This window comes from Hyla sarda, chromosome 3 (assembly GCF_029499605.1).
Source record: "Hyla sarda isolate aHylSar1 chromosome 3, aHylSar1.hap1, whole genome shotgun sequence".
NCBI lineage: Eukaryota > Metazoa > Chordata > Amphibia > Anura > Hylidae > Hyla > Hyla sarda.
Window position 1 is genome coordinate 341776464 of NC_079191.1, and position 23994 is coordinate 341800457.

Consider the following 23994-nt stretch of genomic DNA (forward strand, 5'->3'; position numbering starts at 1 on the left):
CCCTGGACCTGCACCATTGCCCAGGACTACAACACCCATAATGTCTCATGTAATAGTGGCTGACGAGGCATTTCAAATGTCTCGCCATTTGATGAAACCATATGCCAGTTGAAGCTTAAATGAGAGGAGGCGAGTGTTTAATTATCGGTTGTCAAAGGCACGGCGACATGTTGAGTGTGCCTTTGGCATACTCGCCAACAGATGGAGAGTTCTCACTACCTGCATCCAGATACAACCCCAGAAAGTTTATGCGGTAATAAAAGCTTCACAATTTTGTAATGCATCATCAGCCACAAGATTACTTAATGCCTGAAGACATAGAAAATGCCCCTCATGCTTGGCATGCAGACATTGTCTGCCCAGACATCAGTCTCCAATTCCCAAATCAGGGAAAACTTTGCTAACTATTTTTGCTCACCTGTTGGAGCTCTTCCTTGGCAGGACAGATATTAGGGTAATTAAGTGAATTGCTTGATGTATATATCCTGTTTTTCATCTGATAGTTTGTAAATTGCAATAAAAAATGCATTAAAGGAAAACATCAGTGCTAAAACACTTAACCCCTATCCACAGGATATTGGATAAGTCTTCAATTGCGGGGGGGTCAGAACACTGTTTATGCCCCGTCCCCATACAGTTCTATGGGAGAGGCGTAGAGACATGAACGCTGCCTCCCCGTGTCTCCCTAGAGATGTATGGAGGAGGCATGCCAGCCGTAACGTAATGCTCTGGACAGCACACCTCCTGCACGGGAGAGCTGTCCCCAGCGGTCGGACCGCCCGCAATCAAACATTTATTCCCCATCCAGTGTATAGGGGATAAGTAAAAGGGCCACAGATGACCTTTAAAATTGTAAGGCTATGTTCTGCATGTCATGTAATTTCTTTATGTTGTGCCCATGTTTTTAAAAATATGTTCTTGTGTGGTAAGTAAATAATAAGTCCTAATATTTTTTGCAGAACATTTTGAATTCGGTGTTTGGAATGTGGAGTCTTTTCCTGTGAAGAGTATCATTGTTTTGTTGGAGTTACGTTCAGAAATAATCAGCAAACTTTTTAAACAATTAAAGTTTTTACTTTATAAAGCTTTGCATGAAAACTGTTGCCAGTCTTTTTTTTTTAAATAGAAAAAATAACATATTTAAAGAAATTTTTTGGGTGGAGTTTTTATATAGCCCTGTGCCTGGGCTGTTTAAAAAAAATTAAATAAACTTTAACTTTACCTTCCTACATTTCCACGTCTCCGTTATGTGCCTCACATTCCGTCGCTGCAATCCTCTTCATGCTTCCTGAGGAAGGGAACATCACACTGCCGTCAGCTTATCACTTGCAGCAGCGATGTTCCATCCCCGCCGGTTATTGGCAGAGCATATTGTCATGCAAGGAGCTCTTGACAGAACATCACTGTGGACAGTGCTAAGCTGAGGGAAGTGTGGCATACATGTCCCAAGGAAGCATGAAGAGGATCGCATCGACAGACTGTAAGGCCCACACTGGATCAACGGGGGAACATAGGAAGGTAAAAGTCAAAGTTTATTTTTACAGCGCAGGCACAGGGATATATTAAAAAAGCACACTACAGCTGTCCTTTAACATAAATATATATAACTGGAAAAACAAAACTAATAGTCAACAAAGTTAAATTCTACGATATATTTGACCTTCTTTCTCAAATGTTTCCTGAGGCTGCTGGTATGGATATGAGGAAGAGTATGGTTTTTTGCGGGATGGATGGACTGAAGGTGAAGGGGGAGGGTAGATTGGTTTGGGCTGGGGATGAAGGCATTCATAAGAGATTCTTAACACTCTAGATTTGAAAATGTTTAATTGTTCTTCGGACATTTTGTCAATTTCTGACACCAAACCCAATGCGAAGTCTCTCTTTGGACTTGGAGTTGGCCCTGACACTAAACCTTCAACTCGAAGAAGCCGCAGATCCAATTGGAGGAGTTTATTAGTAAAGCTGTTTTCCAGCTTCTCTATAGCTTCAAGAAAAGCCTCCTGCCAATTGGAACTGTGGCTTCTTCGAGTTGAATGTCTTTCAGATATATGTCGCCTTAGATTTTCTACAGTTGATGAATGATGTCTTTCCATATCAACGTCTGTTCCCGCTTCTTGAATTTCTTTCGGTTGCTCTTGAATCTGAGGAGCAGTATTAGGTGTAGTTCTGGAAAAAAAAAAGGGAGCAATAATCAGTTTAAAAAAAAATTTAAATTATAAGTCCTGCTTTTGATCGATTTCCTATAAAGTGATTACTGAAACTTCCGAGATTGTTAAATTACTTCTTTAAAAAAAAAATATCTTAATCCTTCCAATAGTTATTAGCTTCTGAAATTGAGTTGTTGTATTCTGTCTAACTGCTCTATGATGATGTCACATCTGGGGAGCTGTGCATGATGGGAATGAAGATCATGCAGTTTCAATGTTGATTTTCTCCCATCATGCACTGTTCACAGGATGTGACATCAACATCAAGTAGTTAGCCCGAAAAAAACGACCCAACCTCAGAAACGAATAAATATTTGAAGGATTCTGACTTTTTAATAGAAGTAATTTAAAAATCTGTAAAACTTTCTGGAGGCTGTTAATAGATATAAATTTAGTTTCCCTGGATTAACTTTAATTACATAGCCCTATACTCCTTTCACATTTTTAAAATTAATATGTAATATACTTACCCTCTCATTTCCTGTATTCTGTCTAAAAAAGACAATCTTGTTGCTTGTACTGGCTCTTCTTAGCATCGGAGCTACTTGGTAACTTGCAAACCCGTAAATATTTGAAATAGTTGTCTCTAACTGATCGCCATCTTTTCGCTATATTGTCCTCTGTGGGGAGATAAATGTAAAACGACAATTATTTAAACTCTAAATACAATTTATCACAATAAAAAGTTATCATATTTTTCAGTGTAGTTCCATAAGACTCGAAGTCAGGGAAAATTGCCACGAAGATCTCATGCCATCTTCTCCGATTGTAGTTGTTGTCCGAATGTTTAGGATGTGTGTGTCAATTAGACACACGTGTATAGGGCCCTATACACATGTGTCTAATTATGAACTGTTGAACAAAGAGGCTGGAGCTCTGTCGTATGGGCGTTGTGCATACGTTTAATACATTGATATAACTCGGTTATTATCGTATATATTGGATAGGATGTGTGCGATCCCAGAGTGAGGGTCTCTCTTGAACCAGATTTATTTCTTCCTCGCTTTTAAAATCAGTAGGATCCACCGCATATTCTAGATTTTTGGTTTTGCTTTTCGACTGAAACAGAAAATGTAGAAAATTGTGAGAAAAATTGCAAAAAATACAAATTTCTACATTTTATCTACAATACACCTTTACTCACTTTTTTACCAGCTTTCTTTGAGGTAGCTTTCCTTTTTTTTCCCTGATGTATTCTGACTCTGACTTTTACTCTGAGTCTAATTTTTAAATAAAAAAAAAATAAAAAAAATTTAAACAAACACTTAGCACTGTTTTGTAAATTCTTTGAACCACTCCGAAAAATTTAACATCTAAAAAGTTCTCAGGAATTTATTCCAAAACTTTACTTTAATTTGGCATTAATCCAATAAAGAATGTTTACAATAGTGATTATGGTTGAAAATTTACCTGTGTGAAATCTATCTGGGTGTCCTGGTCTTCACCCGAATGAGCACTCATGGTAGGCTAGATAAAGAAGATATATCAATTAGCACTCGTAAGATAATATTAGCTTCACAAAAATTCTTACAAAAAAAAAAAATTCTTACCGGAATTGGAGGACTGTGTTGCACAATTTCGGGACTTGGAGTCTGTCATAAAAAAATAATATTTTTTTATGTTTTCAGAACTCTCTCTCTATGTGTTCAGATCTCTCTGTCTCTATTTTATGTGCAAAATTGAAAGTGTTATGATTTTTAGAAGGTGATGAGGAAAAAATGAAAATGTAAAAACAGAAAAACCCTGCGTTATAATTGATGTAAACAAATCTTGCCCTACTATCTTTGTTTTTCTAGAGCTCTCTCTCTCTCACAAAAAATTTATATAAATATAGATATGTATATACATATATATATATATATATATATATATAAATGTAAAATATATATATATTTAGATAGATATATTGATATAGATATATTGCAATATATATATATATATATATATATATATATTTAATTTGTTAATATAGATATATATGTGTATATATATATATATATATATATATATATATATATATACATACATACATATAAATATATATATTTATATACCGTATTTATCGGCGTATAACAACATTTTTAGCTTAAAGTCTACCTGCGTGTTATACGCCGATAAGCCGCTGAAGTTCAATTATTTAAAGTGGGCACTTTAAATCAATGAACTGCAGCGGCTTTGCAGGTGCAGAGACCTGCCGTCGCTGCCGGCTTCTCTGCCCCTGCCTGTCCTGGGGTCTAGAGCCATGCTGCCGGCCCTTCTCTCCCCCTGGCTATGGTGCCGCTGCCCGTTCTCTCCCCCTGGCTATTGGTGCCGCTGCCCCATTGCCGGCGCCGATAGCCAGGGGGAGAGAAGCAGCGCCGGCAATGGGGCAGCGGCACCGACAGACAGGGGGAGAGAAGGGGCAGCGGCACCCATTGCCGGCTCCGCTGCCCCCCCATCCCCGGTTGTATAATTACCTGTTGCCGGGGTCGGGTCCGCGCTGCTTCAGGTCTCCGGTGTGCATCCCCTGCGTCGTTGCTATGCGCTGCGAGATGCAATGACGTCACTCGTCATTGCACCATGCCGTGCAGTGCATAGCAACGACGCATGGGACGCACACCAGAGGCCTGAAGCAGCGCGGACCCGACCCCGGCAACAGGTAATTATACAACCAGGGATGGGGGAGGCAACAGGGCAGCGGCGCCTGCAATGGGTGCCGCTGCCCCTTCTCTCCCCCTGGCTATCAGCGCCGCTGCCCCATTGTTGGCACCGCTTCTCTCCCCCTGGCTATCGGCGCCGGCAATGGGGCTCCAGCACCGATAGTCAGGGGGAGAGAATGGGCAGCGGCGCAGATAGCCAGCGGGAGAGAAGCGGCGGCAGCAGGCCTCTAGACCCCAGGAAAGGCAGGGGGAGAGAAGTAGGCAGCGAGGGCCTCTCTCCTCCTGCCTTTCCTGGGGGTGTATCGGGGTATAAGCATGCAAACACAAGCACCCTCATTTTACCAAGGATATTTGGGTAAAAAGCTTTTTTTATCCAAATATCCTTGGTAAAATGAGGGTGCGTGTTATAGGCCGGTGTGTGTGGTATACCCCGATAAATACAGTAAATAAAAAAATATTTATAAAAATGTATCTAAATTTATATAAAAATAAAAATGTAGATAAATTTGAATAATTAATAATTAATATAAATATATATTTAGAATGTCATCAACAATAAAAAATAAGGCAAAACCTACCCCATAAATTTTGTCCTCAGAGGCATTAGTTGGAGAATGCATTCTACAATCTGTTAGGATACATACATATAGATAATTATCTAAAAATATCATTTATAAAAAATTAAATATATATATGTATATAAATATTTAAAAAATACACATACATTTTAGTTTATATATATATATATATATATATATATATATATATATATATATATATATACATACATACACCTAGTTATACATAATTTAAAATTGAATTAAAATTATAAACATCAATAATTGTGTATCTATATACATATGGTTATATATATATATATATATATATATATATACATACATACACATAGACATATGCACATATGTCCACATTTGTATGCATGAAGTGGGACAAATTTTTTTTAAATATACATATTTAACCTCTTAAGGACCCAGCCATTCTACACCTTAGGACCCGGCCATTTTTTGAACATCTGACCACCGTCACTTTAAACATTAATAACTCTGGTATGCTTTTAGTTATCATTCTGATTCCGAGATTTTTTTTTTCGTGACATATTCTACTTTAACATAGTGGTAAAATTTTTGGGTAACTTGCATCCTTTCTTGGTGAAAAATCCCAAAATGTTATGAAAAATTTGAAAATTTTGCATTTTTCTAACATTGAAGCTCTTGTAAGGAAAATGGATATTCAAAATATATATTTTTAATTCACATATATAATATGTCTACTTTACGTTTGCATCATAAAATTGACAAGTTTTTACTTTTGGAAGACACCAGAGGGCTTCAAAGTTAAGCAGCAATTTTCCAATTTTTCACAAAATTTCCAAACTCACTATTTTTCAGGGACCAGTTCAGGTTTGAAGGGGATTTGAAGGGTCTTCATCTTAGAAATACCCCACAAATGACCCCATTATAAAAACTGCACCCCCCAAAGTATTCAAAATGATATTCGGTCAGCCTTTTAACCCTTTAGGTGTTTCACAGGAATAGCAGAAAAGTGAAGGAGAAAATTCACAATCTTAATTTTTTACACTCGCGTATTCTTGTAGACCAAATTTTTGAATTTTTACAAGGGGTAAAAGGAGAAAATGTATACTTATATTTGTAGTCCAATTTCTCTTGAGTAAGGAAATACCTAATATGTCCATGTAAAGTGTTCGGCGGGCGCAGTAGAGGGCTCAGAAGCGAAGGAGCGACAAGGGGATTTTGGAGAGTACATTTTTTTAAAATGGTTTTTGGGGGGCATGTTGCATTTAGGAAGCCCCTATGGTGCCAGAACAGCAACAAAAACACATGCCATACCATTTTGGAAACAAGACCCCTTGAGGAACGTAACAAGGAATTAAGTGAGCCTTAATACCCCATATGTGTTTCACGACTTTTGCATATGTAAAAAAATAAAATAAAATTTCACAAAAATGTGTGTTTCCCCCCAAATTTCAAATTTTTTCAAGGGTTAATAGCAGAAGATACCCCCCAAAATTTGTAACCCCATCTCTTCTGAGTATGGAGGTACCCCATAAGTTGACCTGAAGTGCATTACGGGCGAACTACAATGCTCAGAAGAGAAGAAGTCATATTTGGCTTTTTGAGAGCAAATTTTGCTCGGGGGGCATGTCGCATTTAGGAAGCCCCTATGGTGCCAGGACAGCAAAAAAAAACGACATGGCATACCCTTTTGGAAACTATACTCCTTGAGGAACGTAACAAGGGATAAAGTGAACCTTAATACCCCACAGGTGTTTCACGACTTTTGCATATGTAAAAAAAAAAATTTTTTTTTACCAAAAATGCTTGGTTAAGCAAAAATTTTACATTTTAAAAAAAGGTAATAGCAGAAAATACCCCCCAAAATTTGAAGCCCAATTTCTCCCGATTCAGAAAACACCCAATATGGGGATGAAAAGTGCTCTGCTGGCGCACTACAGGTCTCAGAAGAGAAGGAGTCACATTTGGCTTTTTGGAAGCAAATTTTGCTCTGGGGGCATGCCGCATTTAGGAAGCACCTATGGTGCCAGGACAGAAAAAAAAAACCACATGGCATACCATTTTGGAAACTAGACCCCTTGGGGAACGTAACAAGGGGTAAAGTGAACCTTAATACCCCACAGGTGTTTCACGACTTTTGCATATGTAAAAAAAAAAATTTTTTTACACTAAAATGCTTGTTTTCCCCCAAATTTTACATTTTTACAAGGGATAATAGCAGAAAATACCCCCCAAAATTTGTAACCCCATCTCTTCTGAGTATGGAAATACCCAATAATTGGACGTGAAGTGCACTGGGGGCGAACTACAATGCTCAGAAGAGAAGGAGCATCATTGAGCTTTTGGAGAGAGAATTTGGCCATGTGCATTTCCAAAGCCCCCCCGTGGTGCCAGAACAGTGGACCCCCCCACATGTGACCCCATTTTTAAAACTACACCCCTCACGGAAGGTAATAAGGGGTGCAGGGAGAATTTACACCCCACTGGCATTTGACGGATCTTTGGAACAGTGGGCTGTGCAAATTAAAAATTTTATTTTTCATTTTCACAGACCCCTTTTTCAAAGATCTGTCAGACACCTGTGGGGTGTAAATGCTCACTGTACCCCTTGTTACATTCCGTGAGGGGTGTAGTTTCCAAAATGGGGTCACATGTGGGTATTTATTGTTTTGCACTTATGTCAGAACCGCTGTAAAATCTGCCACCCCTGTGCAAATCACCAATTTAGACCTCAAATTTACATAGTGCAATCTCCCTTCTGAGCCTTGTTGTGCGCCCCCAGAACACTTTGCACCCACATATGGGGTATCTCCGTCCTCAGGAGAAATTGCGTTACAAATTTTGGAGGCTTTTTTTCTTTTACCGCTTGTGAAATTTTAAAGTATGGGGCAACACCAGTATGTTAGTGTACAAAAATGTTTTTTTTTTACACTAACATGCTGGTGTAGACCCCAACTTTACCTTTTCATAAGGGGTAAAAGGAGAAAAAGCCCCCCAAAATTTGTTAGGCAATTTCTCCCGAGTACGGAAATACCCCATATGTGGCCCTAAACTGTTGCCTTGAAATACGCCAGGGCTCCGAAGTGAGAGAGCGCCATGTGCATTTGAGGCCTAAATTAGGGATTTGCATAGGGGTGGACATAGGGGTATTCTACACCAGTGATTCTCAAACAGGGTGCCTCCAGCTGTTGCTAAACTCCCAGCATGCTTGGACAGTCAATGGCTGTCCGGAAATACTGGGAGTTTTTGTTTTGCAACAGCTGGAGGCTCCGTTTTGGAAACATTGCTGTAGGATACGTTTTTCATTTTTATTGGGGGGGAAGGGGTGGTGGTGGGGGGGTCAGTGTACGTGTGTATATGTAGTGTTTTACTCTTTATTTTATGTTAGTGTAGTGTAGTGTTTTTAGGTTACATTCACACTGACGGCGGATTACACTGAGTCTCCCGCTAGGAGTTTGAGCTGCTGCTGCAGCTCAAACTTGAAGCAGGGAACTCACTGTAATCCGTCGCCAGTGTGAATGTAACCTGTACATTCACATGAGAGGGGGGGGGAACTACAACTCCCAGCATGCACTGACAGAACGTGCATGCTGGGAGTTGTAGTTTTGCAACAGCTGGAGGCACACTGGTTGGAAAATACTGAGTTAGGTAATAGAACCTATTACCTAACTCGGTATTTCCCAACCAGTGTGCCTCCAGCTGTTGCAGAACTACAACTCTCAGCATGTACTGATTGCCAAAGGGAATGCTGGGAGATGTAGTTATGCAACAGCTGGAGGCACGCAAGTACAACTCCCAGCATGCCGAGACAGCCATTTGCTGTTCCTGAATGCTGGGAGTTGTAGTTTTGCAAGATTTAGAGGGGTTCAGGCTGGAGATCACTGACAGTGGTCTCTAAACTGTGGCCCTCCAGATGTTGCAAAACTACAAATCTCAGCATGCTAAGACAGCAAACTGCTGTCTGGGCATGCTGGGAGTTGTAGTTTTGTAATATCTGGAGGGCTACAGTTTAGAGACCACTGTCAGTGATCTCCAGCCTGAACCCCTCTAAATCTTGCAAAACTACAACTCCCAGCATGCCAACACAGCAAACCGCTGTCAAGGCATGGTGGGAGTTGTAGTTTTGCAACATCTGGAGGGCGACAGTTTAGAGACCACTCTCTAAACTGTCGCCCTGCAGATGTTGCTAGGCAACAGACTCTGGACACGCGCCGTCATACTTACCTCCACTGCCGCCGTAATCACAGCCGCCGCCGCCGGGTAAGTGACCGCCGCTGCCGCCGCTATTACACGGTTCCCCCCGCTGTGCCCGGACACCGATGGGTGGGCATAGCGGGGGGAACCGAACTTTAACCCCCCCACCCTCAGTCTGCTATTGGACGGCCGCTCCGCCGATCAATAGCAGGGATAGGAGGGGTGGCAACCCTGCCACCTCACTCCTATCTCTTCAAGGAGGATCGAGGGTGTCTTGGACACCCCCGATCCCCCTTATTTTATCGCGGCGCCGCGATTGATGGGCAGGGGGAGAGCGCTCCCCCTGCAAACACCGTAGATGCCGTGATCAGAACTGATCACGGCATCTATGGGGTTAATGCTGCCGGGACCGGCGCGATCGCGGCCCCGGCAGCTGCGGTGGGACTCCGGCTGTGATTGACAGCTGAGTCCCACCCGCGATCTCCTGCGCTGCCCGCGGCAGAGCAGGAGATCGCTTGGACGTATGCATACGTCCATTTGCACGAACGTGTAATTCGCCTGGACATATGCATACGTCCAATAGCGGGAAGGGGTTAAAGGGGTATTCCAGGCCAAAACTTTTTTTTGTATATATCAACTGGCTCCAGAAAGTTAAACAGATTTGTAAATTACTTCTATTAAAAAATCTTAATCCTTCCAATAGTTATTAGCTTCTGAAGTTGAGTTGTTGTTTTCTGTCTAACTGCTCAATGATGATGTCACGTCCCGGGAGCTGTGCAGTTCCTATGGGGATATTCTCCCATCATGCACAGCTCCCGGGACGTGACATCATCATTGAGCAGTTAGACAGAAAACTTCAGAAGCTAATAACTATTGGAAAGATTAAGATTTTTTAATAGAAGTAATTTACAAATCTGTTTAACTTTCCGGAGCCGGTTGATATATAAAAAAAAGTTTTTTGCCTGGAATACCCCTTTAAAGCCCCTGGGAATATTTAAAAAAAATAGCAGGATCATTTCATATAATGCAAAGAAAATTTTATATTTGGACATTATTTGAAATATCAAAACAAAATTGTTAAACTTAAAAGTAAAAAATGAAATCAAATGAGGGGGCACTACAAGTGAAAGCATGCCTTGGAGAAGAAATATTGAAAAAAAAAATTATATCTGAGTGATTAAAAATTTATTAAAAAAGGCTATTTTTTAAATAAAATTATAAGTTTAAAACTATAAGTCCAAGCATGCCCTATATGGATTTTTCACATGTGGAAAACATGCTGGCTGTACAGCTACAGTCAAGCATAAAGTCTGTTTTATAGTTATTACAGCATGCATATTAAAATATTAGCAAAAAATAAAACAATAATACTTCCAAATTATTAAATAGTAGGTGTGTAAAACAAAGCACAGCATGACCAGTGAATCTGTTGAACATATTAGATTATTTGCTCAATGTGGATATTATGAAAAAAGTAGATTCTATATAAAAAAAAATTCTAAATAATAAAAAAGGTGTACTACAAGTAAATACAAGATTTTATAGCATGAGTACAAGCAAAATATGCAAATGCAGAGTAATTTCCCAAAAAAATAAAAATTAATAAAATACTAACTTCAGTCATAGAATTAATCATGCATACATAATTAACATGATGGAGGAGGATTTACTAACCTGGTGTGCCAATATGGCTGCACTAGTCACAGCTGGGTGCACAAAGATGTTTCCTGTTCAACAGTCTGAAGAGAATGAGGTCTTGCTTGAGAAAGAAGGGGGTGGAGTTCTCCAGACACTCCCAGATAGAAGATTCTAGAAGCTGGTGGAACTTTCGGAGCCAACTGCGCATGTGCAGATTCGTAAACCGTATTTTGAAAACCGGATGTAACCGTAAGTGTATACGGTTGAATACGGTTCTCATAGACCACCATTATATAAAAAAAGGATACGGTTTAAATACGGTTATTCAAACGCACTTCAAACCGTAGTAGACTACAGTTTGAAGTACGGGAAATAAATGCTTTTAACCGTAACAGATACAAAACGTATGCAACCACATGATACGGTTAACATACGGTTTGCAATACAAAGTCAATGAGTACGGTTTGCAATACGGTTCCATACGGTTTTGACGCTCAAACCGTATATGGGAACTGTATTGCAAAAACGTGGTGTGAACCCAGCCCAAGGCTGGGCACTGCTGCGGCAGCTGAATGGACGAGCAGATGTGCGACATCACATCACCAAACCAAGAAGCACTGGAAAACGGGCAGTGGAGCTCCGTTATATCGATAATGGTGTGGGAACAAGGAAGGTAAAAGACAGTTATTTATTTATTTATTTATTTATTTATTTTCCTTACAACTTACCTTACAGCGTACAACTTCCACTTAATTACACAGTTTAATCTGGGCAATCCCTTTAAGTGCTGAATTTGCTCCATTTGTGCACTTTGGGATCATGTCTTGCACCTTATTGTAATCAACCTCATCTTTTGCAAATGTTATATATTATCCTTGTGACTTCACTTTGTGTATACTCGTCCTATTATTGACCTGTGCTTCCAATCATCATACTTGACACCCCTTTGTAGCACACCTTCCACTGACCAAGTAAGGCTGGGTTCACACTACGTTTTGTCCCATACGGGAGCGCATACGGCAGGGGGGAGCTAAAAGCTCGCGCTCCCGTATGTGACCGTATGCGCTCCCGTATGCGCTCCCGTATGTCATTCATTTCAATGAGCCGACCGGAGTGAAACGTTCGGTCCGGTCGGCTCATTTTTGCGCCGTATGCACTTTTACAACCGGACCTAAAACTGTGGTCAACCACGGTTTTAGGTCCGGTTGTAAAAGCGCATACGGCGCAAAAATGAGCCGACCGGACCGAACCTTTCACTCCGGTCGGCTCATTGAAATGAATGACATACGGGAGCGCATACGGTCACATACGGGAGCGCGAGCTTTTAGCTCCCCCCTGCCGTATGCGCTCCCGTATGGGACAAAACGTAGTGTGAACCCAGCCTAATACACTGGGAGCCACAACCTTTGAATTAACATAACAAACTTCAAACTTGTGTAAGAAAGATAACCACAAAGAACAGTAGATTTCTGTAGATATCACTTCTGTGTGGGTTAGCTTTAAAGCAGTTACAGTATAGAAATGAGAGAGTTGTGTGACAGTTATCTTGCATTTAATAGACCACATTTTTCTTATTGTATTCAAGATGTTTCATTATATACACTGCTAAAAAATAAAGGGAACACTTAAACAACACAATGCAACTCCAAGTCAATCACACTTCTTTGAAATCACACTGTCCACTCAGGAAGCAACACTGATTGACAATCAATTTCACATGCTGTTGTGCAAATGGAACAGACAACAGGTAGAAATTATAGGCAATTAGCAAGACACCCCCAATAAAGGAGTGGTTCTGCAAGTGGTGACCACTTCTCAGTTCCTATGCTTCCTGGCTGATGTTTTGGTCACTTTTGTATGGTGCTTTCACTCTAGTGGTAGCATGAGACGGAGTCTACAACCCACACAAGTGGCTCAGGTAGTGCAGCTCATCAAGGATGGCACATCCATGCGAGCTGTGCCAAGAAGGTTTGCTGTGTCTGTCAGAATAGTGTCCAGAGCATGGAGGTGCTACCAGGAGACAGGCCAGTACATCAGGAGACATGGAGGAGGCCGTAGGAGGGTAACAACCCAGCGGCAGGACTGTTACCTCCGCCTTTGTGCAAGGAGGAGCAGGAGGAGCACTGCCAGAGCCTTGCAAAATGACATCCAGCAGGCCACAAATGTGCATGTGTACACTCAAACAGTCAGGAACAGACTCCATGAGGGTGGTATGAGGGCTTGATGTCCACAGTTGGGAGTTGTGCATACAGCCCAACAACATGCAGGACGTTTGGCATTTCCCAGAGAACACCAAGATTGGCAAATTCGACACTGGCGCCCTGTGCTCTTCACAGAAGAAAGCAGGGTCACACTCAGCACATGTGACATACGTGACCAAGTCTGGAGACACCATGGAGAATGTTCTGCTGCCTGCAACATCCTCCAGCATGACCGGTTTGGCAGTGGGTCAGTAATGGTGTGGGGTGGCATTTCTTTGGGGGGCAGCACAGCCCTCCATGTGCTTGCCAAAGGTAACCTGACTGCCATTAGGTACCGAGATGAGATCCTCAGACCCTTGTGAGACCATATGCTGGTGCGGTTGGCCCTGGGTTCCTCCTAATGCAAGACAATGCTAGACTTCATGTGGCTGGAGTGTGTCAGCAGTTCCTGCAAGAGTATGGAATGACCCGCCCATTCCCCAGACCTGAATCCGATTGAGCACATCTGGGACATCATGTCTCACTCCATCCACCAATGCCATGTTGCACCACAGACTGTCCAGGAGTTGGTGGATGCTTTATTCCCGGTCTTGGAGGAAATCCATCAGGAGACCATCCACCAACTCATCAGGAGCATGCCCATTGTGGGGAGGTCATATGGGCATGTGGAGGCCACACACACCACTGAGCCTCATTTTGACTTGTTTTAATGATGTTGCATCCAAGTTGGATTAGCCTGAAGTGCGGTTTTCCTCTTTGATTTTGAGTGTGACTCCATATCCAGACCTCCATGGGTTGATAAATTTAATTTCCAATGATAATTTTTGTGTGAATTTGATGTCAGCACATTCAACTATGTAAAGACGAAAGTATTTCATAAGATTAGTTCATTCATTCAGATCTAGGATGTGTTATCTTAGTGTTCCCATTATTTTTTTTGAGCAATGTACTTTGTACAGTATGTGCATCTAAATAACCTTTATGAAACCTTTCTATTTAAGCAGGGGAATACAACATGTTTCACCATAAAAACAATGATAAATATATATATATATATATATATATATACACACTTTTTTTTTCATCAGCCATTTATCAGTAGGTAGTGTCAAACATCGTGATCAATATTTTTTTAATGGACTTGACTTCTTGCCTACTTGATGAATAGGTGATATCAATACCAATTACAAAAGCACAATTCAAGCAGAATTCTCTATTACAACTTTAACAGTGCTTATGATGAATTTCTACATTCAGCTAAACAAAGCCTAATCCTTTAACTGAATCGCAGCCTCAAATATAAAATATTTATCTAAGAATAGATCTGGTCACAGCAGCCCTACAGAACAGCTCATTGGCAGGGGTACCAAGTTTCAGTACCATACTGATCAGCTATTGATGGCCTATCGTACGCATAGGCCAACAATTGATTTTGCCTGGAAAATCCCTTCAAGTGTAAGGTTTCAGTTGAAAACTAGATGAAGGAAAGTCTAGCTACAGCTCTCAATATAGAAAACTGGGGAAAAAAAGCAACACAGGACTGACTTCTGTGATGCTTGCTTGAATTGCTCTTAACTCTTTATAGCCACTTTAAAGATGGAAAACATTGACCATATGCACAAGCAAATTAGACCTAAGCCTTCATGCATGAGGTAAAGCTTAATACACCAACTTAAAGGAAAACTGTCAGCCAGTTAACCCACATTAAATCCAATACACTGGGTTATAGTGTGGGTAAACAGGAGTCCATACAGGGGTCACTTACTTGTCTGCCTCCACTGGCCACTGAGTTATGCCCTGGTAAAGTTCTGCTGTCTGTCCCCAGCATCGCGCTTTCAAGGCATGGCCCCCACCGGGTGCCTCTGCCGAGTCCTAAGCCCGCCTCCTTACTTAGCATAATCATTATTTTCAACCCCACGTCCTAGTGACGTGGAGTCACATGCCCCCTGAGTGCAGTGCTTTGTCTGCAGAGCGCATGCACTGAATTTTTACACCGCTCTCACTTCGTGATGAAGTGAGAGGTGTGCGTCAGGAGAGCCACTCTGCGCAGCGTAACTGCGCATGGGCTTGTCCCTCGCCATCCAGAAGTAGGGTATAGCGAGGGACCGGCACATGCGCAGTTACGCTGCGCAGAGCGGCTCTCCTCGACATACAGCTCTCACGTCATCAGGATGTGAGAGCTGGTTAAAAAAAATTCAGCACATGTGCTCTGCAGACAGAGTGCTGCGCTCAGGGGACGTGTGACTTCACGTCACTAGGACATGAAGTTGAAGATAATGATTATGCTAAGCAAGGGAGCCCTGCCTTCAAAGCGCGATGCTGGGGACAAACAGCAGAACTTTACCGAGGAATAACTCAGCGGCCATTGGAGGCAGACAGGTAAGTGACCCCTGTAAGGACTCCTGTTCACCCACGCTAAAACCCAGTGTGTTGGGTTTAGTGTGGGTGAACTAGCTGACAGTTTTCCTTTAATCCTCCCTACAAGTAATGCTTCTAAGAAAACAATATTTTTGTAAATATCATGAAACATGGGTACATTTATTCTCACGGATCACCTTCTTTCTAGACCTTAATTAGTATTTAGCATTTCTAAATCTTTATTATACAGTTTAAAGTCATCACTATAGTATGTGCTTGTATATTGTATACATTAAATAATTCAGCATTGTATTAAATATCCAAGCAATATAATTTGATACTGTATGGCTTAAGCCACAACCTGAGAAACCCTGAAATATGAAAACAATCCAGTATTGTATTAAATACTTGAAATATTTGACTGTTTCATTATGTGGATCTTCATGTATACCTAAGGATGAATATTAACTGCTTATATCTCTCTATTGATCCATTTATCCAACTTGCTAGCAAAATAAATAGATGCAAGCAAGAAGGGTCTTTGACAATGGACCAACTTCACATAAAAACAAAAAAAAAATCAGCAGCACTCCAAGCCCACATAAAAAAAGCCGTGATTAAGTCCTTAATTTCATCATAGACCATAAGCCGCAGTTGAGCCCTCTTGGGTTAGTGAAAAACTGCATGTGGTGGTTAAAATGTCACTCTATTATTGCAGTTTCAGCCTATGATGGAATAAAGGACTCACTAAAGAGGTACTCCGGGGGAAAACCATTTTTTTTTCTAAATCAACTGGTGCCAGAAATTTAAACAGATTTGTAAACAACTTCTTGTACAGTAATGTATTAAATAGTACACACTAAGCAATCTATCAGCAAAGTTAACAAGGAGATCAAGTATAATTAAAAAGAATGTTAGCAGATGGGCAATTGCTAAGAACAACTGACTGCAGCAATTTAAGCTCAGATAAAAAAAAAAATACTTAATCCTTCCGGTACTTATCAGCTGCTGTATGCTCCAAAGGAAGTTCCTTTCTTTTTGAATTAATTTTCTGTCTGACCACAGGGCTCTCTGCTGACACCTCTGTCCATGTCAGGAACTGTCCAGAGTAGGATAGGTTTGCTATTGGGATTTGCTCCTTCTATGGACAGTTCCTGACATTGACAGAGGTGTCAGTAGAGAGTACTGAAAAACACAAGAAGTCTGCATAACATGTTTAGATTTCTATACAAATACAGCTTTTTCTGACCTAAAAAATTATGCCATAGCTTTGTACTTGTTACGATGCTGGATGTGGATCCTACTTACCTGTGTGGCGATGACTCGCACCGTATCGGGAAGCGGAGTTTAAGGTGCCACTGGCCTTCACCAGAGCCTGCCGCAAGGCAGGATGGGCTTGCTGCAGCAGGTGACACCCAGGCCACTACCCCCGACGCGGCTCGACCACACAGGTAGCTGGGCAAGACGAGGTACCAGAGGATGAGGTAGAAGCATAGTAAAACTTAGCAGAAGGTCAGGGCAGGCAGCAAAGGTACATAGTCAAATAACATAGCAGGAAGGTCTGGATACACAGGAAGAGGCAAACATGCAAAACAATCGCTTAACCTCAGGCTAGGGGCACCGAAGATCCAACAGGGAAGTGGGGGAGGAGCTGGCATAAATAACATACGGGATGGACCGGACACCAATTAGTGGTGCGCTGGCCCTTTAAATCTAGAGAAGGTGCCGTGCACCTCCTAGGGAGCGTGCAGCACCGTCTCTAGATTTAAAGGGGAAGCAGAGAGCCGGGCAGCAGGAGGTAAGCAATGGGCAGCGATTTTTATGCGGCCGCGTGCTGTCATGCGAATTGCAGTCACAGCGGTTGCGGGAGACGGTGGGTGGTCACGGTCGGGGTGCGGGACCGGAGGGCTCACCGTGACATTACCCCACCCCTCCCCTTTTGGTCTCCACCTCCTTTTTGAAGATAAAAATTTGTGGATAAGGTCACAGTCAAAAATATTGTCCTGTGGTTCCCAAGACCTTTTCTCCGGGCCAAATCCTTCCCAATCCACTAGGAAAAAGTGTTTACTTCTGATATACTTAGAGTCAAAAATTTCTTTAACGACAAACATCAGAGGTACCTGTGATGGGAGTAGATGAGATGTTTTTATTTGAAAAGTGGTTGTGGATGTCAGGTTTCAAGAGGGAGACATGGAAAGAATTTGGGATCCGAAGTGAGGACGGCAGATGGAGAGAATAGGCCACAGGGTTTAGACGTTTTTTGATCTTATAGGGACCCAAATAGCGAGGACCCAGTTTATAACTGGGTACCTTAAAGCACATATACTTTGAAGACAGCCAGACTCTATCATCAGGAGAGAACTCGGGAGGAGATCGCCTTTTCTTGTCCACTTGAGACTTTATACGTGAAGTGGCATACAATAGAGATTGACGAGTCTTCTGCCAGATGGTAGAGAAACTCTGCACTTGTTCATAAACCACAAGAACTCCAGAGGAAGAGAACAAGGGACGAGGAGGACGAGGATGAAGCCCATAAACCACAAAGAACGGTGATGACCCAGAGGATTCAGAGTCCCTATGATTGTATGAGAACTCTGCCCAAGGGAGTAGATCTACCCAGTCATCTTGATGAGAAGAAATGAAATGACAGAGATAATCTCCTGTAACCTGATTCACCTTTTCGACCCGTCCATTGGATTGGGGATGGTATGCTGAGGAGAAATCCAATTTAACTTGGAGACGAGAGCAGAGAGCTCTCCAGAAATTGGAGACGAATTGAACACCTTGGTCGGAGACAATATGGGAAGGTAATCCATAAAGGCGGGAAATATAGCAAAGGAATAGCTTGGCAAGCTGCAATGCTGATGGTAAACTTGGTAGAGGCACAAAATGAGCCATTTTAGAGAATCGGTCCACTGCAAGCCAAATGATCGTATTGCCACCAGAAAAAGGAAGGTCTGTAATAAAGTCCATAGCAATATCGGTCCAAGGCTGCTGTGGCACTGGCAAAGGCTGTAGTAGACGAGTAGGCTTGGAACGGGGGGGGGGGGTCTTGTCCCGGGCGCAGATTGAACAAGCACAGACAAAATCAATGACATCCTGCTTTAAAGTGGGCCACCAGTATTGTCGGGAAATGAGCTGTAAGGATTTACGTATTCAGGCATGACCAGCTAGAAGACAGGAATGATCCCACTATTAAATGAGGAGGTACCTAAGTATTCCCAGGATGCAAGTGCTGAAGACATGCTGGCACTGCAGAGATGAGACGACCAGGAGCAATAATATGTTGAGGATGGGAGTCCTGGTCTTGTACATATGAGGATCTGGACAGAGTGTCAGCACGAAGATTCTTCTCAGCAGCGTGAAAGTGAATAAAGAAATCAAATCTGGAGAAGAACAGAGACCAACGGGGCTGTTGCGGGTTGAGACGATGGGCTGACTGGACATAGAGCAAGTTCTTGTGGTCTGAATAGATAGTTGGAGGATGTACAGAGCATTCTAAGAGGTGACACCATTCTTCTAAGGCCAACAATCTCCGATAGTATAATTTCTCTCTGCAGGGGAGAAGGTTTTCAAGAAGAATCCACAGGTTACAGTTCTTCCCTTAGAAGATTTTAGCGTTAAGCCGGCCTTCTCCAACTGAAGAAGCATCTACTTCTAAAATAAATGGCTTGCTGGGATCGGGTCTAGATGAAGCAGGAGCAGAAGTGAAGGCGGACTTTGTCTGTTTGAAAGCTTCTTCAGCCTCTGGAGTCCAGACCCTAGGATTAGCAGTCTTCTTGGTAAGCTAGACGATGGGAGCAACCAAGGTGGAGTAGTGAGGAATAAACTGTCAATAGTAATTAGAAAAGCCTAGGAAGCGCTGAATAGCTTTCAAGCCAGTGGGGCCTGGCCAATCCAACACTGCGGACAACTTGTCGGGGTCCATTTGAAGACGTTGACTGGTGACAATATACCCCAGGAATGGAAGGCTGTTTTTTTCAAAGGTACACTTCTCAAGTTTAGCATAGAGATGATTTTCTCACAGACGCTGTAATACTTGGCGGAGATTGAGGCGATGAGACTGGACATTGGGCGCATAGATGAGTATGTCGTCCAAGTAGACAACGACACAGGAGTAAAGAAGGTCACAAAAAATGTCATTGACAAACTCCTGGAAGACTGCTGGAGCATTACAAAGCCCGATAGGCATGACAAGATACTCAAAATGTCCATCATGAGTATTAAACACAGTCTTCCATTCATCCCCTTCACGGATCCAAATGAAATTATAGGCCCCTCGTGGGTCAAGTTTGGAGAAGATCCTAGCACCACGTAGATGATCAAATAACTCAGAGATCAATGGAAGTGGATAGCGTTTTTTTACAGTAATTTTATTCAAGCCGCAGTCGTTGATGCAAGGTCGCAAGGATCCGTAATTTAACCTTATTAGAATCTGGGAAGAAGATGAGTGGAAGATGGCTTTTAATACCCATGATGGGCATCATGAGTACCTTGTGATGCCGTTTGGTCTCTGTAACACCTTGGCCATTTTTCAAGAATTTATCAATGACATTTTCCGAGATCTCCTTTACACTTGCATTGTGGTGTATCTGGATGATATCTCGATCTTCTCGCCCAACTTGGAAGTTCATCGCATTTATGTGTGACAGGTCCTGCAACGCCTTCGGAGCAACCGCCTCTATGCCAAGCTCGGGAAATTCATCTTCGAGATGTCGACTATTTTGTCTCCTACCAAGGACTTTGGATGGATCCTGACAAGCTAGTCCTGAGGAGGGGTCCTGGGAACCGGAGGAGAACATCCTAGACTGGGATCTGGTGCTCAGGTTTCTCTGTCCTAAAAAGAGGGGAAGACCTAAGGTACTGTCAGGAGTCACTCCGCGGTCTGACATGCTGGCCATGGATGCACTCCTTCTCCGCTGCCCAGGCCTAGCAGCAGTATCAGGAAACCATATATTGCCTGAATGACACAGCCTGGAGTTGGCTGAAGCATGAGGAGACCCCAGGGCTTCACAATCCCCAAGAAAAAGCACAAGAATTTTTTTTTATTTAAAATGAAGATTTTGGATAGCTAGTGCTACCAACCATAACAACATTTTAATTCCCAGGCCCAGCAGCAGTATCAGTAAACCATATATTGCCTGAATGACAGCCTGGAGTTGGCTGAAGCATGAGGAGACCATTGAAATGTATGATTTTTTTTTATTTAAATTTAAGATTTTGAAATTTAAATTAATGATTTTGAAATTGAACTTTTAACTCCCCTACTGGAGCTGAGGAACTTCAAAATGGTAAATCTACCACCTGGGATAGTTAGTCAATTCCAAAAGCTGGTGGTCAGTATCCACAGTTCGCTGTTTCTGCTAGTCCTTGGCAATATTCCTTTTATTACTGGTCTGGTATCAACATGGCAATAATGCTGGGAGAGTAAATATTGCCTGTATGACAAAGCTGGAGTTGGCAGAAGCATAAGGAGACAAAATAGTGGCTGAAAGAAACAGCCTGGAGGTGGCAGCAGCAGCATCAGGAGTCCTGAAAGTGACCTGTTGACAGAGTGGTGCAGTGGGTGGCAATACCAGTACCTGGTGATGAATGTGGCTGGGATGTTTGTAACTGGGGAGCAGTGCCTTAAATCTGTTTGGCACTATCCATATTTGTGCAGTGCTGGTGTAGCACCGTGGTCAATCTACTCTGATGCATCTGGCATTGGTGGGTGGAAATCCTGGCTGATCCATGCCTGATTCCTCTTCCCAAAGGTCAGTCTCTTCACATTTTTCGTGAACAGATGAGTTCCCCTTGGGGTGACTATGGCCCCACTGCACTAAACACCCGCTCTGATGCTACACTACTGGCCAGACAGGACAGCTTTTCCAGGGCAAACTTTGCTAGTTGTGGCCACAAATCAAGTTTGGCTGCCCAGAAGTCCAGCGGATCTTCAAGGTGTGTTGGCATGGGCATGTCAACGTATGCCACCACCTGCTCCAGGTCTTTAAGTTGCTTTACTATGCTGGTGAAGAAAGCTACTTATCAGTGACTGTAGACTAAGGCTGCTGCTGATGGAGCTGGTACTGCTCCTGCCACCTCACCCCTCCTCAGCAGCCACGGCAGTGGAAGGTGAGCACATAGGGACCCCCGAGTCAGACCTGCGAGATGTCGGACAATGACGCAGATAGGCATCGGCCAACTGACTACGTAGGATGTCTCTGTAGTAAGTCAGTTTATCCTCCATCTCAGTGGGTGTAAAAAAGGACCCATTTTGTGCAGGTAGCGAGGGTCCAAAAAGATGGAGAGCCCAAAGTCATCCCGCTGCCGAATGGTGACAATTTGGCGGTCACTACCCAAGCAAGTGAGCATACATTGTGCCATTTGTGCAAGTGACTAGGAGGGACTCCCTACCTCCATCTCCACTGTATACTGCCACGGTGTCTGGGTCCTCTGTCTCAGCTTCCTCATAACCCTCTAGCTGCTCCTGCTCCTCCTTTCCTGACAGATGACTAGAAAAACCGCCCATCTCACGAAACCTAAACTGTCCTCCACTGTGCCCCTCCCCCTCCTCCTCCAGTTAAGCCCCCACAGGGCTCATGTGGCCGTAAAATGTAGGCGCCACGTCTCCAGTGCCCTGACCAGTCATTGTTTCCAACAAGTGTTGTAGTAGATAAAGCAGGGGAAAGACATTGTTCATCCCGTAATCCTGGTGAATGACTAAAAATGTGGCTTCCTCAAAGGGCCTGACCAAACGGCAGGTGTCACGAGCTGCCACTGGTTGACATTGAAGTTACACAGGGGAGTCCCCCTATCCGCTTGGATCATCAAGAAATCAGTGATGGCTTTTCTCTGTTCGTATAGTCGTCCAACATATAAAAGTTGGAATTCCTACGTGTGGAAACATTGCAAATCAGACTATGTTGGGGGATACCATTCTAATGCTGCTGGTCAAGGAGGGTGTGCTTTACGGTGTACGAGTGGCTGAAGTGTATGCAAAGGATCCTTTCCATTGTTAGGATGCTGTGAAGATGGGGGGAACACTTTAGCAACCGCTTGACAACCAGATAGAACACGTGTGTCATGCAGGGCGCATGTCTCAGCGCAGACAAGATGTTCTTACGATTGTGGGTCACCATGGTTCCCATTTCCAGTTTTTCCATTTTCGTGGAGTAAGCCATGATTCAATTTCTTGATGAATAACTTTTAGCAGTTCCTCCCCTGTGTGACTCCGTTCACCAAGTTAAACCATGTGAAGAACAGCGTGACACCGCCGTGCCCTCCACACATGGTATGCTGAAGGGGCACTGAGACTTGTCCGTGCAGTGGAGGCTGAGGACACGGTGAAGGATGAGGAGGCAGAGTCACACACTGTCACAGGACCAACAGCCTGAGAGCGTGGAGGCGGAAGCAACGTGACCTGTCCTTGTTGCTGTTGTGCAGGTTCCACATTCACCCAGTGGGCCATAAAAGGACATGTATTGTCCCTGACCATAGTTACAGCTCCACATGTCGGCATTGCTGTGCACTTTGGTACACACCGACAGGCTCAAGGACTGGCCTACCTTCTCTTCCACAAAATTGTGCAGGGCCTGCACTGCCTTCTTCGCAAAGAAATTACAGCTTGGGACTCTCCATGTCGGCTTGGCACAAGCCATCAGTTCTCTGAAAGGTGCAGAGTCCACCACTTGAAAAGGGAGGGACTGCAGGACCAGCAACTTGAACAGGTTCACATTCAGCTTCTGTGCTGTTGGATGAGTGGGCGCATACTGCTGTCTCTTGGACATGGCTTCGCTGATGGATTGCTGGCAGAATGAATGACTCAAGTAGGAGGAGCAGGAGCATCTGGAGCGACAGAAGATGGGTATGACACACAGCTCCCTTCAGCTGAGGTGGTGGAGATTTGGCTGGCTGACACAGGGAGCACGTGCCACTGGGTACGCAGCAGGCTGGACCACCACATCGGAGCCACGGTTCTCCAAGGCCGCTTTATGGTGACTCTGCATATGTTGAGGCAGAGCCTTGGTACCAATATTGAGACCCTGGCCACACTTTACCTTCTGGCGACACATCTTGCATGTGGCCAGGTTAAACTCCTCTGGATGCTTGATGAAAAACTGCCACACCGCTGAGTAGCTGATTTTCCCACCAACAGTCAGGACTGATTGATTGCTACTGCCGACGACTCCAGGAACCCCTGTTCCACTACCTCCCGGGAAGG

The 23994-nt window shown here is 43.1% G+C and overlaps 1 long non-coding RNA gene across 1 annotated transcript; it reads right to left on the bottom strand.

The window, feature by feature from the left end:
- Nucleotides 1-1091: 1091 nt before the first annotated feature.
- Nucleotides 1092-11330, bottom strand: LOC130360808 (uncharacterized). Its single transcript, XR_008890805.1, has 7 exons — nucleotides 11269-11330; nucleotides 5425-5474; nucleotides 3758-3799; nucleotides 3618-3674; nucleotides 3352-3427; nucleotides 2678-3266; nucleotides 1092-2166 (listed from the first exon to the last, which is right to left on the bottom strand). It is a non-coding gene; the product is annotated as an uncharacterized LOC130360808 (long non-coding RNA).
- Between the last annotated feature and the right edge of the window lie 12664 nt (nucleotides 11331-23994).